The sequence below is a fragment of the Dipodomys merriami genome, unplaced genomic scaffold (genome assembly GCF_024711535.1).
Source record: "Dipodomys merriami isolate MVZ:Mamm:240054 unplaced genomic scaffold, mDipMer1.0.p SCAF_50, whole genome shotgun sequence".
NCBI classification, from domain to species: domain Eukaryota; kingdom Metazoa; phylum Chordata; class Mammalia; order Rodentia; family Heteromyidae; genus Dipodomys; species Dipodomys merriami.
The window spans coordinates 7848884-7862138 of record NW_027206069.1 but is presented as its reverse complement, the minus strand read 5'-3'; positions in this window follow the sequence as shown (position 1 = coordinate 7862138).

Genomic DNA, 13255 nt, shown 5'->3' with positions numbered 1-13255 from the left:
CTCAAAAAGCCCAAGGACATCACCCAGGGTCTGAATTCAAGTCCCCATACCAGCACACACACATAAAAATTTCAGGGGATAGTCCCTGTTTAATATATACATGTCAATACTCATGTATGCATATATATAATAACTTGAGATTATTTTATTCAATTCTTCATACCTAAATTATTTACTTGAAATTGTAGTTTTCAGTTACAAATATTTTAAAGAATTATAACCACAATTGTTCATTTATTTCTTCCTCTGTCAGTGATTGGTTGATTTTCTTTGAGACTTTGCTAAATCATACAAACTTTTGATCATTTTTACCTCTGTGGGGGTCCTTATATCTCTTATTTTTTGCTTCATATGGCACCCTTTAGTCTTGAAGTATATTTTATCTGATATTGACATTATTTTCCTGGTTATTTTGTTTACCCTTGCTTCCTTTTATTTCTAAGCTATCTGGGCCTTTTTGTTTGAAGAGTATGTTACATAATATTTTGTTGGATTTAGTTTTACTATATACACAAATGAAGATCTTTGTCTTTTAATTGGCAAAGTTAACCAATTTACATTTGTTGTAATTATTGTCTAACTAGAATTGGCATACCACTTATTCCATATTTTCCATTTTCCATATGAGCTCTCTCTCTCCTTCTCCATTGTCATCAGTATTCATTATTTGTTGTTTTGATGGCTGGCATTCTGAGTCAGATGAGATGGAATCTCATTTCCTTTGTGGCTAAAGATGTCGAACATTTCTTCATATTTTTATTAGCTATTTTAATTTCTTCTTGTTAGAATTATCTGTTTGTTTGCCCACTTAAATTGGATTATTTATTCTTTTGTGGTTTAATTTATTGAATTTTTGGTATGTTCTGGATAATAATACTTGTGTTATATAGTTGTTGAAAATTTTCTCCCTTTCTGTGGGTTGTTTTTGGGTTCTGGTGACTGCTTCTTTTGTTGTGCAGATACTAATTACTTCAAGATTTTATTAGATGGATAGGTATTAGATGGAGTCTGCAGGGACAGACACTTAAGTACAAAATCATGTCATCAGCAAATAGGGGTAATTTGATTTCCGTTTTCTCTATTTGAATCCCTTTAATTTATTTCTCCTGCCTTATTGTTCTGTAACAACTCTAGTACTATATTGAAGAAGAATGAAGAGAATGGGCATCTTTGTCTTGTTACTGACTTTAGAGCAAAAGCTTCAATTTTTTTCTCATTTAGTATCATGTTAGCTATAGATGTTTTATAGTATATCCCTTCTATTCCTAATTTCTTCAGAACTTTTATCATAAAAGGATGTTGAATTGTGTCAGAAGACTTTTCATACGAATTGAGATAATCATGCGGGATTTGTTCTTGGTTTTGTTTATGTGATGTATTACATTTATTGCTTTGCCTATATAGAATAATTCTTGCATTCCTAGAATGAAACTGACTTAGTCATAGTATAGGATATATATATATATATATATTGGGTCCAGTTGTGGGGCCTGAACTCTGAGCCTGGGCGCTGTCCCTCAGCTCTTCAGCTCAAGGCTAGCACTCTACCACTTGAGCCACAGCGTCACTTCTGGCTTTTTTCTTTTTTCTTATGTGGTGCTGAGGAATTGAACCCAGGGCCTCAGGCATGCAAGGCAAGCGCTCTGCCACTGAGCCACCTTCCCAGCCCCAGTATAGGATATTTTTGACATATTACTAGATTCTGTTTGTAAGAACTTTATTGGGAATTTTTGCAAACATATTTGTCACTTATAATTGGTTTATAATTCTCTTTTTTGTTACATCTCTGTCTGGTAATGCTGACTTCATAGTGTTGTGCCCAAGTCGCAGGACCCCACCAAGAAGACCACTGAGAGTCAGACGTTCCGAAATGCAAAAGCCAGGTTTTATTTAGACGGGCTGCAGCTTGGACCTCGTCCTACACTCTGACATTTAAACGGGCTGCAGCTCGGGCCTTGTCTTACACTCTGACACAGCGGAGCCTAGGAGAGCCCCAAGCTAAAGATTTTCAGGTCTTATAAAGGTACACAACCAACCAGGTGCTTGGATTACCACCACGTGTTGCTCTGCTAGAAACAAGCAACAAGTGGTCACTGCCTCAAAACTTTAACCCTTCATTCCCACCGCCCCCCCTTGACTTATGGTCCTGAGACACAATCTTGTGGCTCCGGCCCCAAACTAAACTCCAACAGCTCTTGATCTTGAACGGGTTCTTCTAGTCCCTCTCTGACCTTAGCCATAAACAATACCAATAACAATCAGTTCATTTTTCTTTTCTTGAGGCGTATGCAGAGTGGTTGGGTAGGATGCTTGGAGACTTCCCATGTTTCCCCATGGTCATCCAGGGGTCAGCCGGTCTGGCGTGGGATCAGTGGATCCAAGCAGCAATGCCATCCACATTAAGGGCAGTAGGTGTAGCCAGTAGCACCATGTAAGTTCCCTTCCACTGTGGTTCCAGAGATTTCAAGTTGTGCCTTCGAACAAACACCCAGTCCCCTGGTTTAAACAAATGGGGGGGAGGAATAGAAGCAGAATCATATAATGCTCTAAGCTGGGGCCACATACTCTTATGTACCAGCTGTAAATAGTCAAGCTTACACAGAAATTCAGTATCATCCAAATCAGCAAGCAATTCAGTCTGAATGCTAGGGATAATGGGTGGAGGGTGTCCATACATTATTTCAAAAGGAGTAAAGCCAAGCTGATAGGGTGAATTTCTTACTCTAAACAGGGCAAAAGGAAGGAGTGATACCCAGTCTGCGCCAGTCTCCAAGGCCAATTTAGTTAAGGTCTCTTTTAGAGTCTGATTCATTCTTTCTACCTGCCCTGAACTCTGGGGTCTATAAGCACAGTGCAATTTCCAATCTGTCCCCAGTGCAGCGGCTATTCCCTGACTTACTTTGGAGTTGAAGGCTGGTCCATTGTCTGACCCGATGGTGGATGGGAAGCCATACCTGGGTAGCATTTCTTCCAGGATCTTCTTAGCCACGACGTTCACGGTCTCATGCTTTGTTGGGTAGGCTTCAACCCATCCTGAAAAGGTGTCTACAAAAACTAGCAAATATTTATTTCCAAATTTTCCAGTTTTAATTTCTGTGAAATCTACTTCCCAATACACACCTGGCCTATCTCCACAGAGGTGAGCTCCTTTTGTAACCGGTTGATTGGGGGCATTGGTGAGCTGACAGGCTTTACAATTTTTAACAATGTCCTGAATGAGTTGATTTCCTTGCCTAATTTTTACTTCTGCGTGTCAGAGCAAGTCCTGCATTCTTCGGGTTCCCATGTGAGAGACCTGATGGATTCTTTTAAGAATCCCCTTGCCCAGTCTTTGTGGCAAGGTAAGTTTCCCCTCATCAGTTTTCCACCAGTCTTTATTTCCTTCTCTGCCCAAGGGTTTATAGGCCATGGGAATTTTCTTTATCCACTCCAAGTCTTCTTGGGAGTACTGAGGCTCAGGAGGCAAAGCTCGTGGCCCTGGGTCTACCGGAGTCAGTACTTCCGCTCTGGGCTGGAGGGCCGCCTCCTTAGCTGCCTGATCAGCCAAGTTATTTACCTTTTGATGGCCAGGGCAGTGCATAATGGCAATATTTGCTGGTTCCCATAAGGCCCAGATGAGGCTTAAAATTTCTTGGTTTTTTTTTTTAAAAATAGCCTTTCCCTCAGCTGTCAGCAGCCCCCTCTCTTGGTAAATGGCTCCATGGACATGCATGGTGCCAAAAGCATACCAACTGTCCGTGTAAATGTTTAGTCTCTTCCCTTTTCCCATTTGTAGGGTTTTTGTTAGTGCCACTAGTTCTGCTGTTTATGCAGACGTTCCCTGGGGGAGTGCTTCTGCCCACACTGTCTCAGTGTCCGTGATGACTGCTACGCTCACGTACCTTTTTCCATCTCGAATGAAACTGCTGCCGTCTGTGAACCAGGTATGCTCAGCATGCAATAGTGGTGAGTCCAAGTCTGGCCTCTTTTCCTTGGCCCGGTCTCTCTTTTCATGCTCAAGTTCTCTGTCCTTCCTTTCCTGTCTTTGCTTCTCTGTCCCTCTCTTATTGTAAACCTTTTCTGCCGTGCCTACTAGATCTCTAATAGACTTTTCACCAAGTCTGTCTAGAGCCTGCAACTTTTGCTTTATGTCTGGTGCAGCTTGATTTATATAGACAAACATAATCATCTGAGCCGACTCCTGGGTCTCAAGATCATACGGGGTATATTGACTAAAAGCTTCCATGAGCTGCTCAAGATATGCTGCCGTACTTTCACTTCCTCCCAGTTTAACATCATAAACTTTGGTCATGTTAGTAGGTCGGTGAGCCGCCACCTTGAGACCTGCCAACAGAGCCTGGCGGTAGACGAGGAGTCGCTCTCTACCTTCAACCGTATTGTAGTCCCATGTTGGTTGGATCTCAGGAAAATAGGCACGATCAGGGCAGGATCCGTGATGGGCGCTCCTGTGGGGCCAGGGATATGTTTCCGGGCTGCCTCTCAGATACAATCTCTCTCTTTGGTGGTAAAAAGGACCTGTAAAACTGACTACAATCATCCCAAGTGGGCTGATGAGTAAAGAGAATAGTTTTAAGCAAATGAATTAAATCCTGGGGTTTCTCAGAAAAGGGGGCATTTTGGGTGCACCAGTTGTATAGATCACTGGTAGAAAATGGCCAATATTGGAGTTGCTATTGACCATCTGCATCCACAGGACCTACGGCACGTAAGGGAAAAACAGCTGCATTGGAAGGGGGGTTGATGCCACGGCATTGTCGAGTGACTGGCCATCCAGAAACTTTAAGGGCAGGTGCCCAGGGTTCTATAGCTCCCTTCCTCCTCTTGATCATTCTCAGGTTCTGCAAAAGGAACCTGGGAAGGGGAGTATGGGGGAGGAAACATTTCTTCTTCCAAATTATCTCCCTGAAAAACCAGGGGGTACCTTTTCTTTTCCTCTTTCTCAGTTTCTTTTTGTAAGTCTAGGGGGCTAGCTGGAGTGGTGCCCATGGTTTCCAGTCCCATCAGTCGTACAGCCCAAAAAACAATAAACAGTACAAACAAAACACACGCAGGCCTGACAGTTACAAAAAAAAGCTTATGAAGTGGAGATCTCCCGAATTGGTCCGTTGACTCCTGTCATGGTGGGGTTCCACACGCCCCACAGCAGAAGGAGTGGACCACAGTGGTCGAGTTGGGCCTCAGTTAGGAGGCCCTCTTGGTCAGTTCCGGCCCAACATTGAACTGACCCATGCCCCACAATTCTCACGGTGGGGTTCCAAGGACCCCCCCTCCCACAAGAGGATCTGGGATGTCTCCCAGTTCCTCCAGGGTTGTCGCGCAAGTGTGTCCACTTCAACAACCCTTTACACAATACGAATCGGAGTGGCCGTCCTCACAAAGGAAAACAAAAGTAAAATGGACAGACAGACGACAGGACAAGACAAATTTGACAGCGTTGTTTTACCTTTGGAGTCTGAAGTCTTGGGGGCAGTCTTTGGAGGGATCCCGGATGAGCCCCCACTAATATGTTGTGCCCAAGTCGCAGGACCCCACCAAGAAGACCACTGAGAGTCAGACATTCTGAAATTCAAAAGCCAGATTTTATTTAGATGGGCTGCAGCTCGGGTCTCGTCCTACACTCTGACATTTAAACGGGCTGCAGCTCGGGCCTCGTCCTACACCCTGACACAGCGGAGCCTAAGAGGAGAGCCCTGAGCTAAGGATTTGCAGGTCTTATAAAGGCACACAACCAACCAGGTGTTTGGATTACCACCACGTGTTGATCTGTTAGAAACAAGGAACAAGTGGTCACTGCCTCAAAACTTTAACCCTTCAATAGAATGAGTTTCCAGGGTATTTGACTGTAACTGGTTGTTGAATTTTTCTCCCCTGTAGTCCAACCTTTTGCTCAGAAGAACTCTGGGTATGATCGTCCCATGGATGGAATGACCTTTTTCTATTTTGTGGAAAAGTTTGAGGAGTATTTGTGTTAGTTCTTTGAAGGTCTAGTTGAATTTAGTGGTAAGTCTATTTTGTCTAGACATTTTCTTTATTATTGCTTCCATTTTTTTTACTTGTTATAGCTTGTACCTCTTGGTTCAGTTTTGGTGAGTCAACTTAGCTAAATATCAATCTATTTCTTCTATACTGACCAGCTTACTTGATTATAGGTTTTCAAAATATTTCCTCATGAGCCATTGCTTTTTGTTTTTAATACATTGTGATAGCTCCCTTTTCACTTCTAATTTTTTATTTGAGTCTCTTTTCTCCTGTATTTCATCAAAGGAGCTAAAGACTTATTAAACTTAATTACTTTTTCAGAGAATCCACTTTTTCTCTTATTTATTCTTTGCATTGTTTTTAGTCTTAAATTCATTAATGTTCTCCCTATGTTTTACTGTTTCTCCCTATTACTAGTTTAGAGTTTGGTTTGCACCTGTTTTTCCAGAAGTATGAGTTGTTTCATAAGGCTATTTAAATGCTGTGCTTTTCTGATAAGATGGTAGGATGTGCTTTCATTTTAATTAATTTCTAGGAACTTTTTTTTTTCCGGTCATGGGGCATGACCTCTGGACCTGAGTGCTGTCCCTCAGCTCTTCAGCTCAAGACTAGCACTCTACCATTTGAGCCACAGCGCCTCTTCTGGTTTTCTGGTGGTTTATTGGAGATAAGAGTTTCATGGCCTTTCCTGCCTGGGCTGGCTTTGCACCGGGATCCTCAGATCTCAGCCTCCTGAGCAGCTAGGATTATAGGCATGAGCCACTGGCACCTGGCTTCTATAAACTTTTTGATTTCTCCTTATTTCTTCAGTGACTGACTGATGCCATTCAGCAGTGTATTGTTCACTATTCATGTGCTTAAATGTTTTCTGTAGTATGTGGTGCTGCTGAACCCTATTTCCATTATGCTCTGAAAGAATACAAATAGTTATTTAAGTTTATACATATTTTCTCAGACTTGGTGTCCTAGGATATATATTTTGGAGAAAGTTCCATGGGCTACTGAGAAAAGTATGTGTGCTTTAGCAACTCAGTGAAATTCTCTGTTAAATCCACTTTGTCTATGGGATCACTTAATTCTGTTGTTTCTTTATTGAATTTTTGGTTTGGGTAATATTTATTGATAAGAATGGCATATTAATATCTCCCATTATTATTGTGCTAGGGTCTATCAGAGCTTGTAAGTTCAGAAATGTTTGTTTAATGAACAATGTTGTCCTGCTATCTAGTGAATATATTTAATAACTGTACTTTTATTTTAATAGATCATTCCCTATATTAATATGAAGTGACCTTCTTTGACTTTTCTGACTGATTTTAGTTTGCAGTTCATTTTATCAGCTAAGTTTATCTATTGCTACATGTTCTCAACATCTATTTGCTTGGGACTTTTTTTTTTTAATGTTTTGGTTTCCCCCCTCCCCCCCAGATGGATTTCTGCAGGCAATAAGGTTGGACTTTGATCCAAGTTTTCAACTGCGCCATTTAATTGGAGAGAAGACCATTAATATTCAGTATTAAGAGTTTACTGTACTTCCTGTCTTTTTTGTGTGTGAGGCTCTCTTCTTTCTTCTTGTTCTGTGAAGCTCTTCTAGGGTTATTTTTTGCTGTGTTTTTCTGTTTTTGGTTTTCTTCTGTGGGTAGGATTCCCCTAATATGCTTTGCAGTGCTCGTTTAGAAGTTATGAAGGAAGGGTTTATATCGCCATCAGTTTTAATGGATAGCTTCACTTGGTAAAGTAAACTAGATTGTCAATTGTTTTTCAAGGCTTACCTTATGTCTTTTTGTTCACTCTTTGTACTTAGGGTCTGTGTTGAGAAATCTACTGTTATTCTAATGGGCTTGCCATTGTAAGTTATTTGTCTTCTCTTTATTTTTTGCAGCTTTTCATATTCTCTATATCTAGTATTTTCACTATGATGCATCTAGAAGTGTTTCTTCTCTGATCTTACCTGTTTGAAGTTCTATAAGTCTCTATCACACAGATGACATTCTCAAAGAAGTTGGGAAAGTTTACTGCTAGGTTTGTTATTCTTGATGGGCTTTCAGTGCTTTTAGTTTTTGTTTCTTTTTCCTCATCTATCCCCATAATTTGTAGGTTTGATCTTTTGACTGTCTGATAGGTCTTATTTTTTTTGTCATTTTAAAAAATACATTTTATTTTGTTGTACAGGTGCTGTACAGAGAGGGGTTACAGTTACATCAGTAAGGTCAAACATTGCTATCCACTCCTTGGTTTTTCTCCCACTATCTCCTTCCCACTCCCCCAAGTTGTAAAGTTCATCTCCAATATAGTGTCTTGTGAGTATCATTGTGGCATTGGGTCACCCTTTGTCCTTGTTTCACCATTTTGTTAATCCCTTTCCCTTCCCCTAATCACATAAATGTATATACAGACACAGGGTACTAGAACCAAAAAACAGTGACTACTGGGCTTAAACCAAAGGGAAAAAGAAAAGAAAAATAAAATAAAGTAGAAAGAAATAATTTGATACAGTACATTGATGACAACAAAGTCAACAACAAAAAAGATCTCTTTTTTCCATATCTTGAAGTTCATTTTGATTAGCATCATTTTACATGGTCACATGCACATAGCTATTGACATATTGTGATCCTCAAAAAAGTCATATTAAGTGAAGTAGGCCAGACTTAAAGAAACATAGGCTCCATGGTTTTCCTCATTTGTAATAATTAGTATATGTCTAGGACAGTCTTAGTCTGAGAGGTCTTCTAAATCCTGTTAGAATATTATGTTTTTTGTGTTAATGTCCGAGTGTTTGATCTAATTTCTTGTTTTTTCTTCAACCAATGATACCTTGTTTTCAACCTTTTCTGTTCTACTACATAGATTTGTATTGAGGTTCTTTTCTTCCTTCCCTCCTTCCTTCTCTCCCTCCTTCTTTCCTTCCCTCCCTCCCTTCTTCCTTCTTTCCCTCCTTCCTTCCTTCCTTCCTTCCTTCCTTCCTTCCTTCCTTCCTTCCCTCCCTCCCTCCTTCTCTCCCTCTCCCTTCTTTCTTTTCTCTCTCTCTCTTTCTTTCTCTTTCTTTCTTTCTTTCTTTCTTTCTTTCTTTCTTTCTTTCTTTCTTTCTTTCTTTCTTTCTTTCTTTCTTTCTTGCTTGCTTGCTTGCTTGTTTGCTTGCTTGCTTGCTTGCTTGTTTGCTTGCTTGCTTGCTTGCTTGCTTGCTTGCTTGCTTGCTTGCTTGCGTGCTTGCTTTTCTTGTTGCTTTCACAGTTGAGCTCTTCACTTATAGTATTCCAGTTTGCCTCCCTCCCCCACCCAAGTTTCCATCTGCTTATTTTCTCTCTCATTTCTTCTTTTGCCTTTTATAGTTCATTCAGCTGATTGTTGTTTTTGCTCTTATTTATTTGTTTTCTATTATTTTTTGAATTCTACTTGACTTTGTCCAGTTTTATAAACCATCTGTTCCTTTAGTCTTTTAGTCATTTTCTTATGTTTGTTTTATTTACTTCATAATTTAGACTTTTTCCCCTTCATTTTCACTTGCTATTGTTTTTTAGGTAGACATGTACCATTATTTATTCATAAATGTGATCTTTCACTGGAAAATACCCATCTGGACTGAGAAGTTGAGATTTCAATCTCCTATACACTTCCAGGTGATGATATATTGCAGCTTCATTAAGATGGGGTGATGACATAGTGGTGATGTAAGGATTAGAAGGACAAGTTCCTACTGACAGTAGTTGATTTCAGTCCTCAAGACACCATGCATATGTTTCTTCTCTGAGTCTGGTCCCTTTTGTGTTGCTGGATTCTTTTCATTTGCAGAGTAAAAATCATGCTGCTTTTTTCATCCATCTTCTTGCTCCTCTTTCCATCTATTTCTTCTTTCTCTCTGAGAGTACTCTGAGGCCCTCATCAAGAGATGGAAGCTGTTCCTCTTCTCCTTATGAACCTTGTCTTGTCATAGTGACATTCCCAACCAGTAGGTTATAGCATAAGTGATGTTCTAGAACTTTTTTTTCCTGCTGGCCCTGGGGCTGAATTCAGGGCCTAGGCTTTGTCCCTGAACCTTTCTGTGCTCAAGACTAGTGCTCTACCACTTGAGCCACAGTGCCACTTCCAGCTTTTTCTGAGTAGTTTATTGGAGGTAAGAGCCTTGCAGATTTTCCTGCCTGGACTGGCTTTGAGCTGTGATCTTCAGATTTCAGCCTCCTGAGTTAGGATAACAAGTGTGAGCCACCAGTACCTGGTGGGTCCAGGACTTCTTCCTAAGTTATCTTCTTTGTTCATTACCTTTCTTGTAGCTCATGTAAGATACCCAACTACTCTGGTAAAAAGACAATGTGGAGAAACTATGAGAGAACTTGTGGAGAGAGGGCCACAGCTGGAACTTGCCTTTTAGATGTTCTATACCAGGGTACCACAGGTAAGTGAAACCATCTTGTATCCTCTAGACTATATCAGCCATCCACTGAATATTTCTGAGTGATCCTGTTTGGTGCCATATGAAGTAAAAGAGCCCCTCAGACCTTTTCTGCCAGACCTGAAAATTGTGGCCTATAATAAAATTGTTTACCTTTTAACCATTTTAATTTGGAATTGTTGTTCTATAGCAACAGATAGAAATCACTGAGTTATATACTTAGTAGGTACCATTTAGAATTGAACTGATCCAGAGTCCTAACAATAGTACATGAGTGATATGTTGTTTTGCAGCCTTTCTGATAATAAATGCTTCCCATCATTTTTCATTTTAACCATTATTGTATGTATAGTTACCACATGATAATTTCAAGTTGCATGTCTTTGATGATTAGTGAACTTTTTTTGGGGGGGGGGGGTCCGGTCATGGGGCCTGAACTCTGGGTCTGGGCACTGTCCCTCAGCTCTTCAGCTCAAGGCTAGCACTCTACCACTTGAGCCACAACACCACTTCCGGCTTTTTTCTTTTTTCTTATGTGGTGCTGAGGAATTGAACCCAGGGCCTCGAGCATGCAAGGCAAGCATTATACCACTGAGCCACCTTCCCAGCCCCTGATTAGTGAAATTTTCAATAATATTATTTTTGCTATTTGGATATCATCATTTAATCTTATCAATATGTAGGCATGGCCTCCTGGTAAATGAGACCTGCACCCTGCTACCATCAAAGCCCAGTTGTCTTCAAGGGTTGGGCTTCACCCATCAGGCTTCCCCAGCCACTGGGCCAGATCCTGCTGCTGGTTCTTACTTGAGAATCTGACCCCTAGCCTTTCAGGGGGTTACCCCACATCTGTCAGGAGCTCATGGCTGAAACCAACCACAAATGACCCTTCATCTTCTGAAAGAAACAATGAGAAACATGTTCTTCTGAGTCCCACTGTCACATATCTGCCCACCACAAAATTAGACCTAGGGGTAGCTTAGCCTTGGGACTTATCTAGCTATAACCAAAACTGTGCTCTTTGGAATCTTGTCTACAGAAAAACAGGGCCCATGCCTGGCCTGGTATGGGACAGGTCAAGCCAGATTTTCCAGAAAAAACTCTTGGATGACTTTTCTGAGCTCTGCCTAGCTGTTGACTTAAGGGATCAAGAGTTGTGTTAACAAAGAGGGATGCCAGCCAGTACTGGTAGCCACCATGGAGGTGGCATGGTTTGGCTGGGTGTACTCCAGCATTACAAATGCTCTCTTGGACCTTGGGTTTCTTTGGCTGGACTTGAGTGGATTCTCCCTGGTACTGCAGCTTGCCTTTTGGCTGTTGTGATTCAACATAACTACATGGATTCCCTCTGGGACCATCTGTCCTACCCGCAAGCTCAGGCTTTGAGAAGTTCTTGAGCCAGGTGGTTCTCCAGCCCTCCCTTAGTCCTCATTCTCCTAGATATGCAGAATTATAGTATGGAGGTGGTGTTAATTTGGCCTTAGTTTCCATACCTTTGCTCATTAAGTGTCAGCCTGGGAAGAATAATCCCTTTTTATCTCCCTTCTCCTTGACTTCTTGCCTCCAGTACCTCCTGTAGTCTGGCCGTCTAGCATCATGTAAAGCACTGAGCACAGAGCCACATCAAGGGGAGAGGAGTTGCTCTTATTGAGCTGACATCCTGTGCCAGCTCTGGTGTTGAGTGTGTACTGACTTATTCAGTCACCACAAGAACCCCATGGAGCAGTCGCGAACAAGAGCTATAGACTCAAAGCCAGGTCTCTCTTCTTTTAAGAGATGTTTATTGAGGTCTTTTGCACATTTTAAAAATTAGGTTATTTAGTTTCTTGCCCTTTAGTGGTTGGAATTATTTATGTATTTTGGGTATTAACCTATTATTGGATGTGTGGTTTATAAATACTTTTACTCAATGTGTAGGTTGTATTTTCACCCTATTTGTTTACTTTGCTTCATAGAAACTTTTTAATTTAAAGCAATCTTATTTTTTCTATTTTTGCTTATGTTTTTTTTGGAAAAAACAAAACATACAAAAACCCTTTGCTAAGACTTTTTAAAAAATAGTTTTACAGTCTCTGGTCTAACATCTAAGTTTCTAATCCTTTTGAGATGATTCTCATATATAAGGTAAGGGTTTGATTCATCTTTATGTAGGTACATTGAATGCAGTTGTCCTCTTCCTATTGTGTGTTCTTAACACTTTTGTTGAAAATCAATTGGACATAGACACTAGGTTTGTTCCATTGGTCTAAGTATCTGTATTTATGCCTATACCATGCTGTTTCTGATACCGAGAGTTTGTGATATGGTTTGAAATCAGAAAATGTGGTGCTTCCAGCTTTGTTCTTTTTGCGAGAGTTTGCTTTGTTTTTGCATTCTTCTATATCATTCTAGTTGATATGTATTTCTTTTTCTAACTTCTTTTTTTTTTTTTTTTTTTGTCGGTTGTGAGGCTTGAACTCTGGGCCTGAGTGCTGTACCTCAGCATTTCAGCTCAAGGCTAGTGCTCTACCACTTGAGCCAAAGGGCCACTTCTGGTTTTCTGGTGGTTTACTGGAGATGAGTTTCATGAACTTCTCTGCCCGGGCTGGCTTTGAACCGTAATCCTCAGATCTCAGCCCTCTGAGTAGCTAGGATTGCAGGCGTGAGCCACCGGCGCCCAGCTCTTTTTCTAACTTCTTGAGATGGTGATTATCTCATAAACTTTTTAAACTTTGTATGCTAATATGTAAATTAAAAGCAATGAAATTTCTTCCTAAGCATATTAGTTTCTAAAAATTTTAACTGCTTCATTGAGATTAAAAACTATAAAATTTACTGTTTCAGCCTATAATTCAATAACTTTTAATTATAGAGCTGTGCCAACATCTCCACAACCTAGTTCCTGAT